Here is a 26,983-nt window from a genome sequence, read left to right as displayed (position 1 = left end):
ATTATTTCTAGGGTTATAAACACTGTTTCCCCAAAGGTCACCCAGTTCTCGTATCTCACCTTGACCCAAATGCACACAGCACACAAGAATTTTATTTGGGTATTTTTTTAGGACAGTGCTTCTAAGCCAAGAAACTGCCCTCAAGTATAAATGGAAAATCCATAAATTAAGATAATTCAAGCCACTCAGTGTTCACACTAGTCTCACCCTAAGTAATCATGCCACTGACCCAAGTGTCAGTCAGCGCCATCTTCAATCTCCCTATGAAGAGCTAAAGGAAAAGAAAATCTAATTAAAAGCCCAAGAAAAAAATCCACTTTAATCAAAACTACAAGCCAAAGGCCAAGGGACTTTATGGTAGGAAAAACCCTAAAACTTGAAAAAACTGTTAACAAGAAAAGAGATGTCAAGAGAGAAAAAGAGGAGACACTTTAATTTAAAGGACTAAAACCAAACCAGTCAAAAACAACTTTCCAAACAGAAGAAGCATAAAAATATGGAGAAATAATAGAAGATGAGGGGATTAAAATGCAAAAGAATCACAGTTTTAAGGACATTTTACTAAGAAGAAAAGGAAACTAAATGTTTAAAGCATTACTTTATAAAAATCAAAGAATAACTGAGTTCTATCAAAATCAATAGAAAATCACTATGAGCCTCCGTCAACATCTTTCCCCAAATGAACAACCATATAGATGAGGGTCCCAGATATAACCAGTAATAAGAGCTACTAATCTGTAATAGTCCTTGGACAGGAGCTACCTGGGACTCTACCAGATGGGAGTCAATGCTAAAGGACAGAAAGATTTTACTCAAAAAATCAGTCTGACAGTTGCCAGCATGCTTTTCTCCGCAAGAAAATATCTGTGAAACATAACAGAAACACACACAAGCCAGATCACCACTGTTCTTAAAGTGAAGCAATGTAATCATCTTATCACACACACACACTCACACACACACACTTTAGTATATATTAAGAAATCTCTGAAATAAAAAATGACCATAGTAATTACAAAGGAGTTGACTCACCCATGTAAAAAAACTGACTTACTAATTTTAAACACTTACCGTATTTTTTAAATCTTTTTACCTCAAAAGCTTTTACACTTCAGATTTCGTATTTTTTTTTTAATTTCAGAAAAAGTCGAAAAGTTTGTGTCACCTTTAGCAGTTGGAAATCAGTTTCAACTACAAGTTATTTAAAAGAAATCACTCCCCATCCAGTACCAAAGCACCGAGATTCCAAAGCAGTTGTCATGCATAACTCCATTTCGGAACCCAGCTAGCCCAACTGCACTCTCAGGTAAGAGAGGCCTACAGACTGGAAAAATAACAAGAAAAGTTGTATTTCCCATTTCCTATTGAGCCTAATATGCTGATGAGCTTGGAAAGAAAGAGAGGACCTCAAGTCCAGCTTGATAGTTATTTACTATAAATAATAAAGCAATGGTTGGCACTCAATTTTAAAACAAATGAGTAAAACCCACAAATTGTATACTTCAAAAGGGTAAATTTTATAGTATGTGAATTATATTTCAGTAAAGTTATTTTTTAAATAAACAAATAAATGGTACTTGGAAAGAAGTGATCCATATAACATAAACCACCCAGCTCTACTACTGAGAGACAACAAAAATGTGTATTTTAAAATTCTGATATATAAAAAGATCATTAACTTCATTCATGGTCTAAGATGCAAATTAAGATAAAATACTGTACATTTTTCACCTATCAGATTACCAAAGATCAAGAACTTTCATAATGTCCAGGGTTGGTGATAAGATAAGGAAATCTAAACCTTAAAACACTCTGTGTACACTGGCACATCTTGGAGGGCAACTTATTCACAGCTCTGAAAATTAAAAATGCACACACCTATTGCTGCAGCAATTCCACTTCTAAGAATTTATCCTACAGATACACCTATGCAACTGTACAGGTACAAGGATTTAAAAAAAAAGCCAGAATCAATCTAAGTGTCCATCAACAGGAAATTAAAGTATGCATCCACACAATGCCCCACTATGCAGATTTTCTTTAAAAAAAGAAAGACGAGGTATAATTACAATTGACTTGAAAAATGTGTGATTGGAGTATTAAGTAAAAAGCAAAATTCAAGATAGTATGTATAGCATATACACATGTGCTTATATATGCATAGGAAATGTCTAGAAGAATATTGGGGGAGTGGGCACTACTCTTTTTGAACTGTATGAATCGATTATAATGAGTATACATTAATTTTATAATTACAACTTATATTTAATTACAATGTATCAGGCTCTCAAATAGTCTCACCCTGGTGTTAAGTCTCCCCATGCAATGACCCCTGCCTTTCCAGTGCTCTACTGTTCCAGCCGAATGAGTCTGTTCTTCCTTAGAGAAATCAGCCCAAAGGACTCCTCTTCAAAATGCTCTTGCGATCTGGTTGGAACTGCTACCAGCAACAGCTTCAAACATAAATTACCTGAGTTGAAAGAAGTACGTCTGCCTGCACCTGCTACAGAACATTTTTAAACACTTTTTTTTAAAAAAAGGAAATTGAAACACAATTTAATAATCCTCATCATAGAAGCAGCAAATGTACCATTCCCCATGTTTTCCAGCCTTTGTGCCTTTGCTCCATGAAATTTCCTGCCTGAAATCCTCTTAGCTACTTATCACATGTCCAAATCCTGCCAATCCTTCAAAACACAGGTTAAACACCTTCTCCTACACCACATCTTCCCTAAGGCCTCCAGCCAGAGCTAATTCTCTTTCTTAAACCACAGCACCAACACCTTGAGGTACTTTCCTCTACCTAGTACTCCACTGTGTACATGTCTTATTCTCATTGGTGAGAAAGTTCTTCAAAGGCACACAACTGGTGTATAAGTCATTGTGTATACCCCAGTTCATACATAAATTAACCTGATGTGTTACTATAGCATCTAATAACAAAAGCATGGCAAGAATCTAAAAATAAAAAGCACAGCTTTTTCTTATGTATTTATGTAATATTTACACATGACAAACAGTAGGAGTATGAAAAGGTAAGGCTCCCTCTCTCTCCATCCCCCTCCCCAGTGCCCTACTCTGCCTCCTTAAAAGGCAATCACTATGATCAATTTCTTAACACAGGGTTTTAAGAAGTTCTGGGACACTATAACTTTACAACACATTCATAACTTTGGGTCTAAGTTGACAGAAGTAACTGGTATGTCAATTATACAACTGCACACTGTGTACATGTATGCTGTGGCAAAGAAAATATGACAACCAACAGATGGAAAGATAAACTGTGTCCTACGACTTACAAAACTAAATTTCTCCCGAGTTGTGAGAAGAAAAGTCATTGTTCATTATCAAGAAACTTATAGACTGCTTCAAGCATACCTATAAACCAAGTTATTAGAGTTATTAGTTATTACTTATTAGTTTTTTCATAATGTAAAAACTGCTTAAGGATTCCATAAAGACTCTAAAATTCCCACTAAGCTATGAAAAAGGTGCTAAGCCATTACAGATAAAATACTAAAACAAAATGTAGATGTTTTATAAAGCTAGATATCTTAAAGAATATTAATAAACTGTTTATAAAAGCATTTCTCAATATCATATATAGCGACAAGATGTCTGCACAGTTTTCTAATTTATAAATGATAAGAATTAAATGTTTGGGCTTCCCTGGTGACGCAGTGGTTAAGAATCTGCCTGCCAATGCAGGGGATACGGGTTCGAGCCCTGGTCTCGGAAGATCCCACATGCCGCGGAGCAACTAGGCCCGTGCACCACAACTACTGAGCCTGTGCTCTGGAGCCCGTGAGCCACAACTGCTGAGCCCACGTGCCACAACTACTAAAGCCCGCACACCTAGAGCCCATGCTCCGCAACAAGAGAAGCCACCGCGATGAGAAGCCTGTGCACCACAACAAAGAGTAGCCCCCGCTTGCCACAGCTAGAGAAAGCCCGCGCGCAGCAACGAAGACCCAACGCAGCCAAAAATAAATAAATAAATAATTTTTTTTTAAAATGTCATTATCAAGAATTTGTCCAAAAATCAGCTTCCTGAATATGTCTTGGGGCTACGAGATTAAGCCAAATCTCCTTTATCATCAACATCAATAATATTACACAATAAAATTATTCATTCAGTCATTCAACAAGTGAGTGAATACCTACAGCGTTCCTCACATGCTAGAGGCAAGGAACACTGAGCTCTGCCCTCCTGGAGTTTACCTGAACAGTGTACCTGAGGTTGCAAAATCTGAAGGCAACACTCCAGGTGCCTCTTTTCTAGCCTCCAAGTTAATCATCCCCCATCTGTCGTCATAGTCTTGTTTTAGACTGAGCATAATATGATTAGGCTTCAGTTCTGCTCTGTAAACATAATCATATATAACCATATTCCTCAAAGATTATACTCCCGTTACCAAAATTAAAATCAGCACATTACCGAAATGCCACAGTAGCTATCATTAATGGTGGGCCACTTTTCCAAATGGTAACTCTTATTTATCACATGACATTTCTCATTAATTTCATCTCAAAGAGTAACCTTATCCTTAAATTTGAAAAATACTTTGCACCTCCCCCCAGGCCCCAGGGGTGGACCTAAAAAAAGTCAGAATGTAGGGCTGCTAGACCAATAGCCAACTGTTTTTGGTTATTTCTCACAGGCCATTAAACCAAGCTCACTAGAGAGCTGAAGGTGGACCAACAAGACGCGCCTCTCTCTCTCCATATCCTACCTTCTTGAACCTCTCTAAGAGGAGGGAATATTAATCTGATGGGGTCACAGTTCAAAACGCTGATTGGACTTGTTTATAAGTTCAAATATTAATTACAGATTAAAAGTTACACACATATATACTCAAGGGATGGCTGTCTTGCTCTTGCTCGTTTCTCTCACACACGCTCTAGAAGACTAACGTTTGGGTCTTTGGTAAAGTGGCCAGCCAGAGGAGTAAGTCGGTGAGATTTAGGAGGAAGGGAGGTCCCTTGCCTAGGCTTTAAGTTTAAGCAATACACACCCCAACCCAGTTTACTAGACAGCTCTGTATTGGTATTTTGGCTAAAAGCCCAATTAATAATAAAATAATACTTTGAATTTCCCACTTGCCATTATTCTACTTACATAAATCTCCTTTAGGAACATCACAAGGAAGAGGGACAGCTAAGTTATGACGTCTGATCATTCATTAACACCCCAAACCTCACCAATACTTTCTGATCTATGTCATTCACTTTATATTTAATCATGTACTGTTCTGTAGCATTTCCTATATTCAAGGAATAGTAAAAACTTTATGTTGCTGACTTAGAACTTATTTGAACCCTCTAGAGTTGACCCATTGCTCCTACGTATCTCGTAGTTGTTGAGTGTTGCAGATAAAGAAACGGAACATAGTGGAAAGCTAGATCTATGGATGACAATGATAACAGGAATAATTTTAAAAATTAGGCTAACATTGAGCACTTATTATTTACCAGAGACATTTTAAGCACTTTATGTGTATTAATTACACTGGTCCTCACAACAAATTTATGAGTACTATTATTACCCCTACATTGCAGATGAGGAAACTGAGCCACAGAAAGGTAAGTAACTTGCCTAAAGTCAGAGTTAATAAGCAGAAAGCTGGGAATTGAGTCTAGAGCTCTTAACTACTTTGCTACAATAGTATAATAGTTATGGGTGGACAAATACAGATTGGTAAATTTTGAGGCTCAGTGCCCAGAAGACATCTGAGGAGACAGAGGGCAACATGGGTCCAGATCTCAGAAGAGAGATCAGGGCTGTATTTATAAATTTGCAGGTTGGAAGCACTAGGTGGAATGAGGTCACTCTGGAAGACAGCGCTGAGGGAGGAGTTAATAGAACCATGAGGAACACCAATATTTAAAATAAAATTGACATTTTAAGTCAAACTGACGATGCAGTAAGCTGGTATTTTTGTATTATATACATATAAAACACACAGTACATTATAAATCAAAATATGTAATAGGTATACCTACTCTGGGAACTAGAACTACAACGACTCTGGGTTATGGTAGCACCTGCTTTCAATGCACTGTTGGACGTAGCACGTTAGACGGGACACCACCCACAACACTGTTTCAACGGGAGGGAATAATCTGCTCTAAGATCTAACTTCAGTAATGACCTCCAAGGAATACACAGTTGTGAAAAGAAAGATGGCCTGAATAGACGGCCAAATTTCAATGATTCTAAGGTGTACAATGTTTTACATTTTTAAGTCATGAGAACTGGGACAGGTCTTACATAGTTTAATTGGCAGCATTTTATTTCTTAGTGGTACATAAAATATGGTGCATCTTACTACTGATGGCATCTTAAGACACAATGAAATGTGTCTTTTAGGATACATCCCATTCTACATGTGAGCATACATACTGGTATAATTACAAGAAAGCTTTCTGCTTTCAAGAGGTTTACAATCTAATGGAAAGAACATGATTAACAATAAGATATAAACGCAAAGAATAAACATTAATACAAGATATGAAGTGATAAAATGAGTGGAAAGGTTAAAGAACTGAAGGTACTTAATTGCTAGGAAATATGAGTAACCAAACCAAAACAACTTAAGGCAGCGTGTCCTAAGCACAGTTTTAACTGAAATAGATGAAAACTGATGGAAGAACAACAGAAAGAAGGTAGGAAATAAATGATATCTCAACAAAGGCAGAGGGAGAAGATGAATAATGTGAGGTTATGGTCACATCCCTCTCCTCTCAGAACCAGCAACTACCTGCTAGTTAAAGTAAAGCACTGCTTGAAGATAACTAATCAAAGGGAAAAGCTTTTTTTAATCTTCTGTATCTCTCTCCTTTGAATCCCTGTGATAGCTTTTTTTTTTTTAATCTATTTATTTTATTTATTTATTTTTGGCCGCATTGTGTCTTCGTTGCTGCATGTGGGCTTTCTCTAGTTGCGGTGAGCGGGGGCTACTCTTCAGTGCAGTGCACGGGCTTCTCATTGCGGTGGCTTCTCTTGTTGTGGAGCACAGGCTCTAGGCACAAGGGCTTCAGTATTTGTGGTGTGCGGGCTTCAGTAGTTGTGGCGCACGGGCTTAGTTGCTCCGCGGCATGTGGGATCTTCCCGGACCAGGGCTCAAACCCGTGTCCCCTGCATTGGCAGGCGTATTCTTAACCACTGCGCCACCAGGGAAGCCCCCCCTGTAGTAGTTTTAAAATCTACAAATCCTTTGATACTCCTCCCTTCAAGAGCTGCATCTTAATTCCCTTCTCTTTGCCTGTGGGCTGGACTTAGCGACTTGATTCTAACTAATAGAATATGATGGAAGTGACAGTGTGTGAATTCTGAGACGAGGCCACAAAAAACTTCCTCCTCGCTTTCTCTCTTTCCACTCCCTCCTCTCATTCTGGGGGAAGCCAAATGCCATGTAATGAGGTCATACAGGTAACCATATGGAAAGGTCTATGTGGCAAGCAACCAAGGCTTCTTGCAGAGGCCTTTCTTCCCACAGCCAGGTGAGTGAGTCACCTGGAAGCAGAGCCTCTAGCCCCGATCAAGCCTTCAGACGATGGCAGCTCCAGCTGCATCCTAACTGCAACCTCAGGAGAGACCTCTGAGCCAGAACCACTCAACTAGGCCACTCCCAGACTACTGACCACGGAAACTGTGAGATAATAAATTTTACTGTGCTGTCACCAAGTTTTGAGGTAATTTGTTATGCTGCAATACATAACTAATACAACCCCAGAATATTTTGTCTCTCTAAAATACTTATCTTTTTTTAAATTTTATTGAAGTATGGTTGATTTACAGTGTTGTGTTAATTTCTGCTGTACAGCAAAGTGATTCCATTATACATTTATATATATTCTTTTTCACACTCTTTTCGATTATGGCTTATCACAGGATACTGAATATAGTTCCCTGTGCTATACAGTAGAACCTTGTTGTTTATCCCCTTAAACACTTATCTTTATCGTCTAACAACTTAAGTGTACACCGATGGCCAGTATAGAGAAAATTTCTAGAAGGCTGCTCTCTTCATCTTTACATGCCTATAAGGCTTACTTCAGTGAACTGCATAGTTAAGTACCTGTTTTTGTTTATTATTTGTTAAAAGACCAGTGCTTATACAATTGACTGCAGTTATCCAAAAATGAAGTGATTATATCTTGAATAAGAATATAGCTACTGGAGCAGGGTAAAAAAGAAAAATATTGATTTGACCTGATTGCAAGATGGAATGAGGGATAACAGATGCAACAATCAAAAGTTAACTCCAGAATGACAAATGTATAAAGTGGAAATAGTAGTTATGTTGTACCCTTGGAAAGTCTAGAGTGGAAAACTTGCTTGAAGAAAAACAGTACAGAGCAGCAAAGCATTATAACAGTAACACCCAGAACTTACTTCTTCATTATTAAGGAAAAAAGGACAAGCCACTTGATTAGGAAAGGATTAGCTTCACATGTGTTTCTCAAACTGTTCTACAGAATAGTGGTTCTCATTAAAACATCACAGGCATTCTTTGGGGAAGGGAAAAACAAACAAAAACCCTCTACATACCATAGTCCTAAGTTTTTAAGGCTTTAGGGTGCTAATATGCATTATAAATTTATTTGACCTTAGGACACTTAAAATACTTGCAGCATTTTAGTATGCCATGAATATAGTTTGGGAAACACCAAATTGGGTAAGCAGGTAGGTAGACAAGTAGATGAGGAGATTCATAGGAAATAAAACAAGACAAATGTAATAAAATGATCTCACCTAAAAAAGAGAGCTGACTACCACTGATGATTATGTACAGTTTCTTAAAGGAAAATAAACTTAGATAAGCTATCAAAAGCAACAACAGCTACACCAGATGTCAGGGAAAATGAAGATGGAAAAAACGTGATACGATAGAAAAGAAGAAAAAAAATTTCCTTTCCATAGGCCATGGCTCAGAATGCCTTCCATCCCCTCAGCTCCTACTGTGCACCTCAAGAGAGCTGGTGTGAGCAACCCGCCATCTAGAAGGCAGGCAGGTAGCTTAAGAGGCGGTCTGATCCCAAACCCTTTACCAACAGTGATGATAACTAACAACCTATCAGATCTTCTTTCTTGGGAAACGTTAATTAAATATATTAAGAGTCCTTAGAGGAAGTGGAAGCAGAGGGACAAAGACACGAAGAAACCAGAGATTAAACAGCTGAGTGAAGACTAGAGGATTAGGTGGGCAAGCTCTGGCTGTTTAGTGCCTTGTGCAGGAAAAGAACACCTTTCTTCAATAAAAAATTTAAGTTAGTATATTATTGTTCAACCTCAACAACCTTATGTGATGGCCCTGCCAGAGACAGCAGGACCTCAGCCAGGTGATGCCCCTTCAGTCACATTCAATGACCCACCCAGAAGGAAGGAAGAGGGAAGGGAAAGAGGAGTGAATGGGCAGGAGAACACAGGCTCTGCCTTTAATAAGGAGCATCTAGTTTAAATTCACCAGAGTGATGTTTTCATATATCAAATATGTTTTAAAATCAGTGGCCAGAGCCTACCCACCCCGTGAGGAATCAAGCCAAGCTGTTCTAGCGTGGATACACTTCCCCAGGGTAGCCAGGTTCTGCCCAGGGAGGGAGAGGTTTCCAGAGCCTCCCAGGCAGCGTCTCCAAATTCATACATGCAGACACATGCCCACACTCCAGCTGGCTCACACTCCCCCTAAATTGTATTCGCCCCACACACATTAAGTGCCACCACCACTCCGCCCACCTCCTGCTCCCCACCCCGCAAAGAAGTAAGGGGGTCAGGAATCAGACCTCTGGGAGCCAGTGGACACCTGTAGGTGTCTCTGCTGAGCGTGGCCGTGGCCATGGGTGCTGGAATGGGTCTCTGCAGGAGGGGCTCTCCCGTGCTGCTCCAACATTCTGCCTAGAGATGTTGCACGGCCATGCTTGCTCACGAGTTCTCCTTCAGGTTAGTCCAGGCCCACAGCGCAAACACTGTGCCCTTATGAGCGGTGTCCTTACGCTACACACAGTCTGGACATCCATACACTGCCCTGGCACTAGGGTATACGGTCAACAAACTCTTCCCACCGAGGAGGCCACGCGGCCATCGGGTCACTAAAGCTGGGCAGCATCCATACCCCTGACAGCGTCCCAGCGTCCACAAGACCCGTCTGAACCTGTGGTGCTTCTGCGAGGCCTCTCGAAGTTTAAAGCTCTGTTCCGCTTGTTCCCAATATGTGAGAATGGCTTGGAAGACTTTCTGTTCCTCGTACAAAACCCTCACAAATCACACGTATATAACTAGTTTAAAATCAGGATATGACCCATAGCTTCAACTTCTGTTGCAAAAGCCCAAGACAAATAGGCTGTAAGAATTCCTCAAATACCAAGTGATCTATGAATTAGAGGTCTTATCATTTTGTAACATAACCACATAAAGAAATAGTCCACAGTTAAGTATGTTGCTGACATACTGGCAAATTTTACCAAATAAAAACAACAATTTTACACTGGCACAAACAGGTCACCTTACCAAAAAACCTCATACAGTATTAGCAGTCCTACTGACCTCGCTACCTAATGTACAGACACATATTACCTCCTGCATTGCTTGCCAAACCAACAAGTTATACAAATCACAATTCCAAACAAAATCCAATCTAGTAAATAGATTTCGAATTTCAGCATGTTTGAGTTATTTGTGGTCAAATGTTCACTAAAATGACTTAAGCACTCTTAACCATTTTCTCCTCATTATTTAAAAAACACTAGAACTCTCTTAGACAAGAAACTACGCACAAGTCAAAAGGCTCACCAAAATCACACTTAGGACAAGTAGAGCTACAAATATGGAATAATTACCAAGATATTAATTATTAACAATCACTTAACTATGATTCAAGAGAAATTCCTGGTTGTTGAAAAACCCTACAACGGACTAGAGCACATTATCAGAAACTGATTATCTCAGACAACAGTGTATTGTTTCAGGGTGTGTGGGTGTGTGTGTGGGGGGGGGTGTGGGTGTGTGTGTGATGAGGTTCACAGCTGTGTTACACTAATGACTCAAACACCTGAATTTTCTGCTATCTTAACCTTTAAATCAACTACAAAAGAAGCTGCCAAAAGTAGTTAGGAGAAGAGCACAAAATTCCCCAAAGAACTTGGTATATACAACTTAATTTACTACGTAAATTTTCATTACTGAGATTTGAACAAGATGTTAGAGAGTCAAAACTAATTTTAAAAGCAAGGGGTGCTTACTAAATCCATAATAATATTCAACATACACTGGTTTTTAGAAGGGGGCACAAGCCATATTCGTGTGTATGTGTTTACAGCACCTGGCATATTTCTGTTCAATATTACATATAATTGCTGCAGGACCTGACAATGATTACTGTCTCACTTTTTAAAAACTTTACGACTAACCATTAAGTCAAAGTTGAAAAAGTAACTGATGCATTTATTTCTTGATTTGGGCTACCTTCTTGTAGTGAACTGGTTCTCAGTTATTCTAGTTACCTTGTAACAAAACATTGGCAGAGACTATACAGGATTGAAATTACCTGACTCTATTCTTGCTGAATAAGTAATACATTTGACCTGTTCACATTTCATTGTAAAAGATCCACAGCTTTAGAGATTACACTCTAAGCTTTGAAAGCAAAGTGAATCAGAAATCACATTCCTAAGAGCAGCCAGTCTGGAACAGAAGATGTTTATTCTACACTGAATCCCCCTTGCCACTGCAAACCTCTCTAACAGTTCATTACACTTAAAACAGTTGAGATGGGTAGGACGTGTGATAATAAGAATTCTTCAAGGTATTTATCAAGCAGATTATTTCTGAAACTACACCTTGGTTTAGAAGCCTTTGAGCAGGAATTTGGCCTTCTGTGTTAATCTGTACGTACTCATTTCGCATCTTCTCTTGATTCTTATTTTTTTTTACTCTAATCCATAGAACAAGTTATCCTATCAGACTTAATTTTATTTGTTTCTATGACTCTTGGAAACACTACTGCAGTGCATCACTATTACATATGCAAAACTGCTGATTTCAGTGAGCTCCTCTCCTACCCCTCCATCCCCCACCCCTCCCACCCCCATTAAATCTTGGGGGAAAACTTCTGGGTCCAGTGCTGGGATTTTTCTTTTCGATAGGGTAGGTCTACTTGACTTTTTACTAATGATACTGAAAACTTTTTAAAGACTGCTAGTGTGGGGCTTCCCTGGTGGTCCACTGGCTAAGACTCCCGAGTTCCCAGTGCTGTGGGCCCGGGTTCAATCCCTGGTCAGGGAACTAGATCCCACATGCTACAACTAAAGATCCTGCATGCCGCAACTAAGATCCGGCGCAGCCAAATAAATAAATAAAAAGACTGCTAGAGTATGTAGCGTTTCAGACACCAAGAACACAAATAAGCCCCCTTACTTTTTTTTACTATTTCAAGGCAAACTGTATTTCTCATAAAAGACAGAGAGTCCTTGGAAGTCACAATGTATAAATACTTCTAATAATAGAACAAATTAATGTCAAGACAGCCAATAACGTAAAAAGCCTCAATGCAGCCATGCCTGTCAAAGAGCATCTGTATTAGCAGCTCAGGGAAGTGGCATTTGCAGGAAAGCACTACAACTGTGTTCAAAAGAAAATCATTAGGCCTCAGAGGTTAATCCCCTCCCCCATCCTCTTCGTCTGGATCCTTCAAGGCAATTAACCAGTAGAAGGCGCTACTCTGCAACCCACAATATTCACACCAACCTGCATCCTTGCCCCAGAGCTGGGTCTAACCCAGGTGTACTCTTCTCAGCCTATTCCCTGCCCAGCGTTCCAGGAACCCTCTACATTAGCCCCAAAAGCAGAAAACCAGATCTTTTCTTACAACCCCGATTTTTCAAACAATACAAAACAAAACACAGAGAGCTCAGCAGCCAGTATACCTGTCTTATCAAACCTTCAGACCACCACCAATATGTCAAAACATAAACACACACACTTTGCTACCTATTAACCTCAAATACAATCTTTATTATCTTAACTGAGACAATCTACTTCTACCTAGAAAAGACGACCCTGGTCACATTCACTACAGTAACAGTCAACTAAACAAATCACTGTCTCCAACAAAGTCAGGGGCAATGAGGAATACGAAAGCTGACTATAAGGCCACGACATATAATGAGGGATTTTATCTTTACATGCACAAAAAAGAAAGAGCAGTAGAAACCAGGGCTGCAAAAGCAAGAAAGGGTGATAGAAAACAGGAGTCTCTGAACATGTTTTCGAGTGTCCTTTAGTTTCTGACGTACTCTTCTGCCTCTTACAAGGTTGCAAAAAAAGGCCAGACAGAAGATGGGTGAAAGAAAACTGAAGAAGAAAAGCACCCACCCTTCCTCCATCTCCTCTCCCCTCTCCCAAAAAGAGCTGTTTGTCTGTGCAAACCTAGTCCCAAATATGGGAGAGAGAATGAATGTGTGTATGGAAGAACAATGAGCCCTCTGCCTGGTAGTGTGTGTGTGTGTGTGTGTGTGTGTGTGTGTGTGTGTGTGTGTGTGTGTGTGTGTGTGTGTGTGTGTGTGTGTGTGTGTGTGTGTGTGTGTGTGTGTGTGTGTGTGTGTGTGTGTGTGTGTGTGTGTGTGTGTGTGTGTGTGTGTGTGTGTCTCTGCCTTTTTTCCCTTCGACCTCAACAACAGGGAGAGCTGGAAGCCAGCTTCCCATCCAGCCTAGGCCATCGAAATCCAAACTGGTTCATAATTACGGTGGAATTAACTCAGCAAGCAAATCGAGGAGAGGAAATAGCTACCCAAAGATGATTTTACTATTGTAGAGATCCATCCTCTCTCCCCTCCCCCAACAGACTGAGACTACAGAAAGCAGTGTACACCAGACAAAAAGGTCTCTTTAAATGGAAAGCAATTATGGAAACTGTTTCAAACCTAAACATAGGACGTGTTAGTTTGTGTTACATTAAAATGTTTGTTGTGCAATTCACCGAGTTACCCTTTTACTAGTTATCTTTTTTGTGTTTAAAAAATTGCTTTGGAGAAAACTATTTCAGGATTCATACAAAACTACTTTCTAAATGTACCTTAAAATAGCAACACATACTGAAACATTTAAAGTACCCATTTTCTCAAGGACACATTTTGCTTAAATCAATGTTTGAAGTCTGTAATCCAGAAAAAACTGTAAGCAAACCTTGGAAAAGAGGCAGAGAAAAATGACAATTCAACAATGAATCATTTTGTTTTCCTTTCAACAACTTCTCAAGCAACCAGTTTCAAAGGAAACCTGCAATACTTTCTCCCTCCCAACACACGATCTATGTAAAACTACTTTTTCTTCTTTCCAAAACCTTAAAAAATATAATACTACTAATAAAAATAAAAGCCACTCTCCTTCAGAGAGCTGAACTAAAACATGACAGTAAGAATCCTGTTCTGCCGCAAGTAATTTTTGGTTTTAAAATTCAAGAACCACACAGAGCAAAGGACTAGAGATTTCGAATACAAAGAGAGAATCTTCCCCTAATGTGAAAATGAGACTTTAAGAAGAGTCCTCCCCAAGACCCCCAAATCCACAAACATTCAAGAAATTCACAGTTTCGGTCCTGGACTTCCTCCCTTCCCGCCTCCCCGCCCCCCGCCCCCCAGTTCAGCCCATGATTTAGTCATATGAAACAGTTTAACCTCAGACAAGTCAAACCAGAGCAAGACTAAGCAGCAAAGAAAGAGCAGGGGTCAGCGGGCGAGAGGGACAGCTACCTGGCCCGCACAGGGCCAAGCGGCCCCCCGGCCCTTTATTCCCGCCCGCCCCGGCCGTGCGCGGCCCCCACCCGGGACCCGGGCTTCCATGCCGAGCCCTCGGCCCGCCCCATGCCCGCGCCCAGGACGAGGGGCCACAACAGCTGGCAGACGCCGCGCGCGGGCAACTTGGAGACTTACCTCCCCCGGACGCGCTACACCATCAACGGAGGTGTGTTCGGCCGGCTCCTGGGAAAGTGGGGGGACGGGGCGGGAGGCCCACAGGGCTGGGGCCGCCGGGCTCGGGCCGAGGGCGGGCCGGCCGCGGGGACAGAGCCGGGGGCTGCGGGGGCTTCCCTCCCGTGACCTTTCGTGCGGGCTCCACCAGGCTCCGCGCTCGGCCAGTCCTTCAGGAACGGGAGCCCAGGCTCATGTCTGGTTTTGTTTTTCTGAGGGCGAGGGGGCTCCCGGAGGATGATGGTGTATTTTTTTTTTTCCCCTCAAGTAGGAGAGAAAACGAGGCAGAGATAATGTGGGAGGCGAGCGAGGGGAGAGGAGCGCGGAGGCGGGGGCGAGACCCGAGCCGGGCGAGCGTCGCGGGCGTGCGGGAGGAAGAGGAGGCTAGGAGCGCGAGGGGCGGCTCGCGAGCGTCTGTAGGAGCGGCGGCGCCTCGGCTATGGTGGCCGAGCCGCGGCGGGGCTGCTATACCGACCCACCGCCCACTCCGCGCTCGGGCCCGGCCCACCTCGCAGTATCGCGCCTCGCCATTGGCGCGGCCCGGCGTGACGCATGTGGAGGCCGGGCCAATGGGAGGCGGAGGGCGGGCGAAGGGGCAGGACTTCTTTGAGACCAAGCTCGCTCGTTCTCTCTCTTTCTCTTTCTTTTTTTTTTTTTTCTCTTTCTAATAAAATGAGCAGAAAAGAAGGAGGGGAGCGGTAGACCTCTGGCTACGCGGCGGCCAGGCTTGAGCGCGCGCTCCAGGAGGCGGCCTGGCGATGGGCTGGGCTCCCTGCCGACCGTGTCTTTGTGCGGGTCCCGGGCCGCGGCGCGCAGCGGGCTGGTCCCAGGGGCGGGATTGGCCGGAGTCCAGTGCTCCTGTTATTACCAGGGTCACGGTTTGCCTTTTCAGCCACTTAAGACGCGGGTTCATATCCCTGGGGGGACTTGGAGTGGGTTCGAACGATTCGCTCAAAGACTCGAAATTCTGATGCATATTAACGTCTTCAAAATAAGTCTATGGAAAAGATTAATTAGAAAAAGAAAAAAGAAATTGGTAGGGGCTTCCCTGGTGGCGCGGTGGTTAAGAATCCGCCTGCCAATGCAAGGGGACGTGGGTTATAGCCCTGGTCTAGGAAGATCCCACATGCCGCGGAACAGCTAAGCCTGTGTGCCACAACTACTGAGCCTGCGCTCCAGAGCCCGCAGGCCACAACTACTGAGCCCACGTGCCACAGCTACTGAAACCCAAGTGCCTAGAGCCCATGCTTCTCAACAAGAGAAGCCACAGCAATGAGAAGCCCTCGCACCGCAATGAAGAGTAGCCCCCGCTCACCACAACTAGAGAAAGCATGCAGGCAGCAATGAAAACCTAACTCAGCCAAAAATAAATAAATAAAATAAATAAATTTATTTAAAGACAAAAAAGAAATTGGTAGATTGCACTGCTTATAAAAAAAGTATAAAGATGAAAAGCCTGAAAATTCTCATCAAGGAATAAAGAAGGAACACAGACACAGAGGGGATTTCGGAAAGAGAGGAGTGTACACAACTCTATGCCGTAAGTTTGAAAAAAAAAAAAATCTAAAAAAAATCCAAGTATCACCTTTTCTGTGAAAAACATTGTATTGTGTCCCACTTTCCCAAAAACTGATAATCACAGGGTCTACAATGCTATAAGGGGAGTGAGGGGCAGGCCAAATGCTCATATTCTATTTAACATAATTTATAGGATTGAAGGGTTTGGAATTTTTAATTATGATTAGCAGTTTTTGAAATGCATATCATGCTTATTGAGTTCTTTTACAGACCCTGGCATGAATCCAGGGTGAATCATCAACCTATTGTTAGTTTGTTAATACACTGTAAATGCTTATTGGAGTCCTTGTATCATACACTCTTCCTGAAGGAGTTCAGATCTGTATATAATAGAATAATTAAGGGATAGAACATAGGGCAAAATAATTCACTCATCTATTTCAAATAAAGTGATAATTTTCTCTTTGCACTATCTATTCAGATTGCAGTTTCCCACATCCAACAGTTTAAAAAACGATAGGGAGCTTCCCTGTTGGCACAGTGGTTAAGAATCCATCTGCCAATGCAGGGGACATGGGTTCGAGCCCTGGCCCGGGAAGATCCCACATGCCACGGAGCAACTAAGCCCGTCCGCCACAACTACTGAGCCTGCGCTCTAGAGCCCGTGAGCCACAACTACTGAGCCTGCGTGTCACAACTACTGAAGCCCACACGCCTAGAGCCCGTGCTCGGCAACAAGAGAAGCTACCGCAATGAGAAACCCACGCACCGCATTGAAGAGTAGCCCCTGCCCACCACAACTAGAGAAAGCCTGAGCGCAGCAACGAAGACCCAAGGCAGCCAAAACTAAATTAATTAATTAATTAATTTTTAAAAAATGATAGGACTAGTAGATATTATTGGACTGTGACCCAAGGGATCTAAAATCAAATGGGTCTTTGCCATTACCTTTCTGAGTAACTTTCAGCAGGAAAAATCCTTTCTGCTGCAATTCCTTCAGCTATGAAATGGGAAAACTAGTTAGTACCGCCTTATCTATCTAATATGTGAGAACTGAATTTTACAGCATAATAAATTCAGTAAACGGTTCTCAGATGGAGCTATTCCACATCAGTTTGGAAATAATGAAGGGTAAAGTGCATTAGTTAGATGGCTTCAGTTTCCATCAAAATCTGCATTTACAGGAGTACTATTTCTAAGAAAGGTTCAGCTCCATGGTGGAGGAATGGACAACGGTTCCAAGGTGATGCCCGGGGATCCTGCAGTGCCATTCAGCAGGGAAGAGAGAGGTTCTCAAGATCAGGAAACTATATTTACCATAGTATTAGGGACTGACATCGTTTTCATTTAGTTTTTTTTAATGTAGATTTAGAAGTCTCAAAATTCCACATCGTTATAAAGCATAATATTATGGTATTGGGCCAAAAATTAGCAAACTAGACCTTTTTAACTATAACAATCCCATGCAAGAATTGTAGTCCAACCATAAAGCCAGAGAATACAGGCTTTCTTCCAAGGAACTAAGAGACTGATAAGGTAATAACAATACACTGTAATAAGAACAACGATTAAACCATTGATTGAAAGGTTATTATGTTCCAAGCACCAGGCAAAGCATGTTGCTTTCTTAGCCCACTTAGTCCTGACAGCAGCCCATGAACTGTATTATTATTATCTCCATTTTAAAGGTCAAGAAACTGGGGCATAGAGAAGTTAAACAACTTGCTCAAGGTGAAAGAGTTCAAATATCCAGTGGGGTTTTTTCCCATTATGAAATTAGAGAAAGTTTCATTATTTTCTTTTTAGCAAGCTTTAGAATATGGAGAACACTTACCTGAATCTGAAAACATCAAGAAGGATTTTCGTTAGTTTTATATATCTTACTACAGGTAGAAGCAATTTAATTTGTATATAGAAGTCACATCAGAGGTGTAATACCATTATTTAAAAGAAGCCAGGAGAACAAAAAAAAAAGGATTATTTAATAAATGATGTTGGGTAATCAGATAGCTATATGGGAAAACAAAAGCAACACAGAAAAACAAAAAATTTTTAACTAGATTCCTATTATTCCTAATTACCTTCTTCCAAATTATAAATGGATTTTTTTAATGCAAAAATTGAAGCCACTGAACCATTATTTCTTAGGTTGAGTTTAGTGGTTATTTTATTATTGACCTTTATAACCCACATATAGGTTATGTTTATTCTTTTGTATATGTCGGCTATTTTATTATTTTTTAAAAATGAAACAATAAAAGTATTAGAGGAATACTAAAACTTTTTCAAATCATGGATTGAGGAAGTTTTTTCTAAGCATGACAGGAAGCCCAGAGGTCATAAAGGAAGAATACCAATAAATTTTGCTGCATAAATATTTTATATCACTATAAAGCGTAAAAAACACCATAGCAGTGTAAGAAACAAGCAAACGGAGGGAAAATATTTTCAACACCTATAATAAAGGGCTGACTTCCTTAATACAAAGGCTCCCACAAATCTGTTGGAAAAAAAATCAATGGAAAAACAGACAAATATATGAACAAAAGAGTCTCAGAAAAAAAATGTGTTCAATAAACATATACTCATAATGAAATAAAGGCAAATTAAAATCAGGAGGCTTCCCTGGTGGCGCAGTGGTTGGGAGTCTGCCTGCCAATGCAGGGGACACGGGTTCGAGCCCTGGTCTGGGAAGATCCCACATACCACAGAGCAACTGGGCCCGTGAGCCACAACTACTGAGCCTGTGCGTCTGGAGCCTGTGCTCCGCAACGGGAGAGGCCGCGATGGTGGGAGGCCCGCGCACCGCGATGAAGAGTGGCCCCCACTTGTCGCAGCTGGAGAGAGCCGTCGCACAGAAACAAAGACCCAACACAGCCATAAATAAATAAATAAAAATTAAAAGAAAAAAAATCACCTCAGGAATTTTTTTTTTTTACTTCAAAAGTATTGATGAGGATATGGGAAAACAGGCACTCTGCTGCACTGTTGGTAAAAATGTAATCGTTCCGTTTTTTAGAACACAATTTGGCACGATCTGTGAAAATGTTAAATACCCATACCCTCTGACCCAGCGACTCTGCTTCTAGAAAGCCGTTCTACAAATAATCTTGCACAAGTGTACAAAGATATATACAAAAAGGCTTGCAAGAAAAAAAAAAAAAAAAAAAGGCTTGCAACATGATTTATTATAGTGAAAACCCGGAGAAAGCCAAACATCCATCAACAAAAAATGTTTAAATAAACTATGGTACAAACATACAATGGAATACCTTACAAGTTTCAAGAAGAATGCGGTAAATCTGAATTGATAATGAATGGTAGCCGGGATTCAGAGTTAAATGAAAAAAGCCAGTCACAGAACAATTATGTAAAGTATAATTCCATTTGTTTTGGGTTTTTTTATAAATTTATTTATTTATTTATTGACTGCATTGGGTCTTCATTGCTGTGCGCGGGCTTTCTCTAGTTGCATTGAGCGGGGGCTACTCCTTGTTGCGGTGCGCTGGCTTCTCGTTGCAGTGGCTTCTCTTGTTGAGGAGCACAGGCTCTAGGCGTGCGGGCTTCAGTAGTTGTGGCACGTGGGCTCAGTAGTTGTGGCTCGCAGGCTCTAGAACGCAGGCTTAGTAGTTGTGGCCCACGGGCTTAGTTGCTCCGTGGCATGTGGGATCTTCCCGGACCAGGGCTTGAACCCGTGTCCCCTGCACTGGCAGACGGATTCTTAACCACTGCGCCACCACGGAAGTCCCCATTTGTATTTTTAAAAAGGACAAATTTGTATCTGCTTCAAAACGTCTAGAAACTTATCCACCAGGCGTGAAACAGAAAGCAAGGAGGGAACAGGAGACTGACTTTTGACTTCATTCAACTCTGTTCTTTTTAATTTTTTTTCTGTTCGTATCAAGCATGTATAATTTTTCTCATTAAAAAAAAAATTCAAATTCTTTGAACGTATGGCCGGTAACTAGCCTTCATAATTCATCAGAAGTACTCAAGCTTTAGAACAAGTAAATTATTTTCCCCTGAAATGCCTTAAGCGAAACTACGGTACTTTATCAAGCTTGGTAACACACGGAAGCTTGTTTCTAGACATTTTCTTTGAATTTGCCTTCCAAGTTTATGTAGTGCAAATACCAGCCAATAAAGAGCTTCACCCCACCCACCACTGCACCTTTCGGTCCAGCCACCAGCAGTGCTGGCTACTTACTCCCCACAGCAGCCCCTCTTTCTACAGGCGCTCAGCACTCACATACCCACAGTGGGTTTATACTTAGCCTTCTTCCTCAGGCCAAATAAGTAAGCCGTGGTAGCCTTTGAAAGTCCCTGCACTGAATTGGAATGGAGCAGTGGGTGAGTATTGGGGGCTTACTGCAAATTGCAGGAGGCAGATGTCATGCATGCAAACACGTGCAAAAGGGAAACAGCCTTTCCCCCATCCCAAAAAAAGGATCAAAATCGGAAACCTTCTTCCTTTGTTTGGACATGACTAATTGTGGACAGCAATTAAGGTTCTCAATTCAACTCCAGACTCGATGAATTTTCTTTCAGCCAGAGTAGAAGCGGGTCTGTTGACCAGTGGAGCGTGCTCTTCTCTGAGTCACGCTTAGCCAGCCAATGTCACAGTGTGCTGTCCGAGGGCACAGGGGTGCCTTCTGGATGAGATCTAAACCCCAAATCTGACTTCTGACCACGTGCGGTGATTGAAAAGTCGCACAGGGCTTTGTGAAAGAATGAAGGGGAGGAGATGCTGATTTTCATTGTCTTGGCCTAATTCCAAGTTTGATCATTAGCTGTCTCCTCCTTTGTCTCCCTGCCATCTCAGTGAGACGTGCCATTCCACACTTCCTGCCATAAACAGCTGTCCACTGTTAACTGAGCGAGCCAAAGAGCCAGCAAATTCCACCCTGGGGAAAACTGAATTTCGAGATTAACATATCCTCTGCATCTATTGGTAAATTACTTAGGTTTACCTTGGAGGGAAGGTGTAGTTTTCTAGGGAGAATAAGGGCATAATAATGGGGAGTTGAAAATTATCCACAAACCCTGTTTTGTCTAAATGGTGAACAAAGAAGGCTGGCATGGATCACAAAGGGGCCCTCGGAAGGAAGAGTCCAAAGAAAATATATTTTAGATTCTACTGTATTATTTGGGGGACCCAGAATTCAGTCTTACAACATTGATGTGGCAGGTGCTATATGCCACCAAAATTCATTTTTTCAATCCAAGGCATATACACACACAGAGAAAACAGGCAAGTAACTCATAACCCAGAAGAAACAGCAAACTTCACCCTCTGTCATCCAGCTTTGGTGTCTAAGTTGGACATGTCTGGAGCACTGATTTTAATGCCTCTCTCTCTTCAACACTTAAGGCATCTATATTTCAAAATATCTACATTCCTGGCCCTCTCAACCCCAATTGCCTCCTTCTAATACTCCAACTTCCAGAATAAATTCTTCTATGTTTACTTTTTCCATCTTAAATAGAGCATTTTAACGTGGAAGCATTCAGGATGTCCTTCAATAAGCGAATGAATAAACGGGTACATCCATTCAATGGAATATTATTCAGCAGTAAAAAGAAATAAGTTATCAAGCTACAAAAAGGCATGGGGGAACCTTAAAGGCATTACTAAGTGAAAGAAACCAATCTCAAAAAAGGCTACATACACACTGTTTAATTCCAACCATATGACATTCTGCAAAAGGCAAAAACTATGCTGAAAAAGAGGTTCTGGAAAAGGAAGTAGAAAGATCAGTGGTTGCCAGGGATGGAGGAGGGAGGGATGGATCTGTGGAATACAGGGGACTATTAGGACAGTAAAAACTATTCTGTAAAATACTATAAGGGTGGATACACACCCACAGAATATGCAACACAGAGTGAACTCAATTGTAAACTTTGAACTGAAGTTAATAATAATGTATCAATAGTGGTTCATCATTGTAACAAATGGACCACACTAATGCAAGATGTTAATAACGTGGGAAACTGGGGTGGGAGTGAAAGGGTATATAGGAGCTCTGTACTTTCTGCTCAATTTTGCTGTGAACCTAAAACTGCTCTAAAAAATAAAGTCTATTAATTTTTTTAAAAAGAGCGTTTTAGTTCTGTTCTTTGTGTTGCAAAGAATGGAGACTCACTCAGCATCTCAAGGAACAGGGGATTTACGTGCAGATGTTCCCATACGGAAGCCCGGGCAAAGCTGAACCATGTGACATCAGGAAAAGGAGGGACTAGAAGTAGGGCCACAGGAAGGTCAGGACCCCCAGCTCTCTCCACCGTTAGCATCAGTGGCCCACTATTCTCATCTTTCCCACCAGCTGACCTCCTCACCCTCTACGGTTTAGCTTTTCTTCACTTCAAAGAGTCTGCTCTCCCTCGTAATTGCTGCTTTCATGGGGCCTCTCCCAGATTCTCTGGTTTTTCTGGAGCTTATGACTTATCAGCTACAGCTGCTTCTGCCGGCTGCCTCACGACTTTAGTATTTCCTACTTAAAATTCCTGAGAGTGAAAAACCTAATGGGTCCAGTTCATCATTTTAGACCTGGTCCTGTCCTGGTCCCTGGCCCCCTGTGGGGTGCAAGTAGCAGCAGAGGGGTGAACAGGGGTGAAGGGTGTCCCGCGGTGAAAACCCCAGAAACTGTGGTAGAGCAGCTTCCCTGATGAGACTAACATCCAGAGCATGCTTTTGGAATGGCTTGTGCCAATCAATCAGTCAATCAATCAATAAAAAGAAGAAGAGTAAAACTGAACCTTAGCAACTAAGTAATTCAACTTTTTTTTTTTTTTTTTTGGCTGTGTTGGGTCTTCGTTCCTGTGCGCGGGCTTTCTCTGGTTGCGGCGAGCGGGGGCTACTCTTCGTTGCGGTGCGCGGGCTTCTCATTGCGGTGGCTTCTCTTGTTGAGGAGCACCGGCTCTAGGCGCGCGAGCTTCAGTAGTTGTGGCACGCGGGCTCAGTAGTTGTGGCTTGTGGGCTCTAGAGCGCAGGCTCAGGAGTTGTGGCCCACGGGCTTAGTTGCTCTGCGGCATGTGGGATCCTCCCGGACCAGGGCTCGAACCCATGTCTCCTGCATTGGCAGGCAGATTCTTAACCACTGAGCCACCTGGGAAGCCCTCAACACATTTTTTAACAGTAACTTTTACAAGGGACCTTTGGCCTTTCTGATAGAGAAAACCCAAAAGGAGCAGACACAAGTGACAGAATGTTCACATTCTCTTGAACGATAAAAATTTCATAAGAGTTATCCCAGAGCACATCCCCCCCCGCCAAAGGTCTTCTAGCCAACCTGCAAAAGAGCCCCATTACCTTCAAACTAACAGCAAATTCTTACTACACTCAAGGAGAGGAAAGAGAAAGCCAAGAAAAACGAAGACGGATCTTTACACTGAAGCACCTTCTACCCTATCTGACCTAGTAATATGTGATTAATTTTCATCCCAGGGTGAAAGAAAGAGTCTAGGGTTAATAAGCCAGGGAGAGGTGACAAAATGACTTTCTCCCAAGACATAAAAACTTTGGGTAAGTTGATTACCACAAATACAAGAAAGGAATTTAAGCCCCAATAATTAAGAATAAAATCGAGGAAAAAGAAACTAATGAAAGCAACAGGCTCATAGATCATAGCCAGCAGAGGTTAAGACATACAAACTGGGAATTCCCTGGCGGTCCAGTGGTTAGGACTCCGCGTCTCCACTGCAGGGGGCCTGGGTTCAGTCCCTGGTCAGGGAACTCTGATCCACATGCTAAGATTTGCATGCTGCGTGGCGTGGCCAAAAAAAAAAAAAAGACATACAACAAACTAACACACCACAAAGGGAGATACTGTGATAGAGAAAACCAAGGTTGATAGTTACCCAGTTGTGTTTTACAAAATCTTACAAGTCAGTTATACCTCAATTTTAAAACTTAAAATATATTTAAAATAATTTTTTAATCTTTCAGATGTTTTTGAACTTCTTTTAGGAGCCTGTGATAATATACTAATGAAAAGGCACTCCCAAATCCAATATAGACATCAAATAGTGTGGTTTAAAAACTCAAATGTGAAATGCAAAATTAAGAAATTTTAGAGTCAAATATTGAGAAGTTTTTGAACAAGACCCAAAAAGGACAAAGTGTTCAAAGACACATTTGACTAAAATAATATCAAGGACTGTTTACATTCCACGGTCAATCTGTGCACCTTCTCCCTTGCATATACCCTCAGCAACATCTCCCCTCTAGCTTCCTAATGTTTCCTGGACAAACCCGCAGCCGTGGTGATAATTCCATCTTGCACCTGCACCTGTCCAGCCGAATGAGGCTGGCATCATACTGCCTGCTTTCATTTTAAATTCATGACCACAAACCTCAAGTGGCTTCTTAAATGCCCTTGGCAATCATACAATACTAACCCAGGTTAATTTCTCTCCTAATTTTCTTGCCTGTGATTTCACATCCTCTCCTCTCTCCTCAAACCTCCAACACCTCCTTCCTTCTTTCCAGGTTCATCTGGGTATTGATGCAATTAGCAGAGAAACACCGCAGACTGCCCCCTCCCATCCATCTATCCATCTCTAAGCCCCCCACATTCTGGCTTCCTGGCTGCTATTACAGATGAATCATCTGTGGTCCTGTCAAAGCCCAACCCTCTGCTCGTGCCCTCGATCCCATCCCCTCTCATCACTCGAGGATATCACTCAGCAACTTGCCCCTCTCTCTGCTACATCCATTTCTTGCTGTCTGATAGATCATCCTCATTAGAATACAAGTAAGACAGTTTTTCTTCCACCTTTGGCCTTCTGTTGACCACACTTTACGTGTTATATACTCCCCCATTTCTTTGCTCCCTTTTGAAGCAAAACACTTTCAAAAGAATTGTCTATACTTGCTATCTCCAATTCCCTTTCTCCCATTCTCTCTTTTTAAAAAAATATTTATTTATTTAGACTGCGTTGGGTCTTAGTTGTGGCACACAGGATCTTCGTTGCAGCATGCAGGATCTTTTAGTTGCAGCACGTGGATGCCTAATTGTAGCATGCAGGAGCTAGTTCCCCCACCAGGGATCGAACCTGGCCCCCTGCATTGGGACCCCAGAGTCTTACCCACTGGACCACCAGGGAAGTCTCTCTCCCATTCTCTTTTAAATCCACTCCAATCTCACATTGACTCAACCTCTCCACAAAAACTTTTCCTCTCCAAGTCACCATGAACTCCATGTTACTAGAAAGAAGAGTCAATTCTCTGTCCTCCACTTTCTTGATCCAGCAGCAGTATCTGAGACAACTGACCACCACCTCTTTCCTGGGGAACTAAGATCCCACAAGCTGCACGACAAAAAAAAAAAGAAAAACCTGAAGAAAATATGAAAAAAAGAACATTTTCAAAATCTATCTATCTATTATCTCCTGTACTCAAGGAAAAGTTTTGTTTTGTTTTGCTTGTTTGTTTGTTGTTGTCGTTTTGGCTGCCCTGCATGTGATGTGGGATCTTAGTTCCCCAACCAGGGATCGAACCCGTGCTCCCTGCAGGGTAGGCATGGAGTCTTAACCACTGGACCCCCAGGGAAGTCCTCAAGGAAAAGTTTTAAAAAATATTCAAGGAATCACTTTGCTGTACACCTGAAACTAACACAATATTGTAAATCAACTATAGTTCAATTTTTAAAAATTCAAGGAAACAATTACTAGTCACAGAATCCTCATACTATTACAAAAAGCCACTTTCTCTTTCTCCTCCGTATTTTTAAAGACAAATCCCAGCACTCAGTTTACAAAGACCTTTTCACCAGTAGAGATAAGCTCAGCAACAGATAAGAGAAGTGACAAGTGCCCTTCCCAGTAAACAACACTTCCATTTGCTTTGCATAGGATCTCAAAGCTGAACTTAATGGGATTTAGGATCCAGTTTAGGAAACAGCTATTTGAAATGTATCCCTGTTCAGTACGGAGAAATTTTCATCTGGCTTCAATCCCCATGAAAAGGCTTTGGTGTCAGTGCTTCTAATCACCCTGGGTGCACCATTGACAGCTAATACCTTCAGTTTATATCACTTTTTTTAAACTGATATTTTGGTCTTTGAGGGTAAGTATAAACATCTATAAATCAATAAAATGGTACTCGTGGAAGTAAACACAAATGACACAGCAATGGTCTCATTTTGTCATGGCTGTTAGCACTGATCTAGATCCTCAGGATGGTGTAAACATACAAATATCATTAAACTCAAGGTGAGAAAAGTACAACGTTAACAGAAGCCAAGTACTTCAAATCCATTAAAATTTATCTTAGAATCTCATAATGTTTCATGACAGTAGAACCCTCACAATCACCTAGTCAGACTCTTTGGTTTCAGAATCTTAAATATTATTGGTGACTGTTTTGGGTTGAATTGTGTCCCTCAGAAAAGATATTGAAATCCTAACCCCTGCTACCTCAGAATGTGACCCTGTTTGGAAGAAAGGTCATTGCAGAGGTAACTAGTTAAGTGAGGTCATACTGGAAGATACTGCTTTGGGA

At 41.5% G+C, this 26,983-nt stretch overlaps 1 protein-coding gene and 1 long non-coding RNA gene across 5 annotated transcripts in view; one reads left to right on the top strand and one right to left on the bottom strand.

The window, feature by feature from the left end:
- The window catches only part of RERE (arginine-glutamic acid dipeptide repeats), a 417,780-nt gene extending 402,122 nt beyond the window's left edge, over positions 1–15,658 (bottom strand). For 2 of the 4 annotated variants that reach the window (XM_082390311.1, XM_082390309.1), the window contains exon 1: positions 14,929–15,658. The gene's annotated coding sequence lies outside the window, so the exon portion shown is untranslated. The remainder of the gene's footprint in view (positions 1–14,928) is intronic. The other 2 variants (XM_082390315.1, XM_082390314.1) reach the window with 2 other exon arrangements.
- Positions 14,697–26,983, top strand: part of LOC309628213 — a 31,806-nt gene continuing 19,519 nt past the window's right edge. Inside the window, exon 1 of the long non-coding RNA XR_014244247.1 lies at positions 14,697–14,959. This is a non-coding gene — a long non-coding RNA (uncharacterized lncRNA). The remainder of the gene's footprint in view (positions 14,960–26,983) is intronic.

This window comes from Balaenoptera borealis (genome assembly GCF_965194805.1).
Source record: "Balaenoptera borealis genome assembly, chromosome: 1".
In the NCBI taxonomy this organism is placed as follows: Eukaryota; Metazoa; Chordata; class Mammalia; order Artiodactyla; family Balaenopteridae; genus Balaenoptera; species Balaenoptera borealis.
Note: the sequence above shows the minus strand (reverse complement) of the source record. Positions and strands in the feature narration are given on the sequence as shown.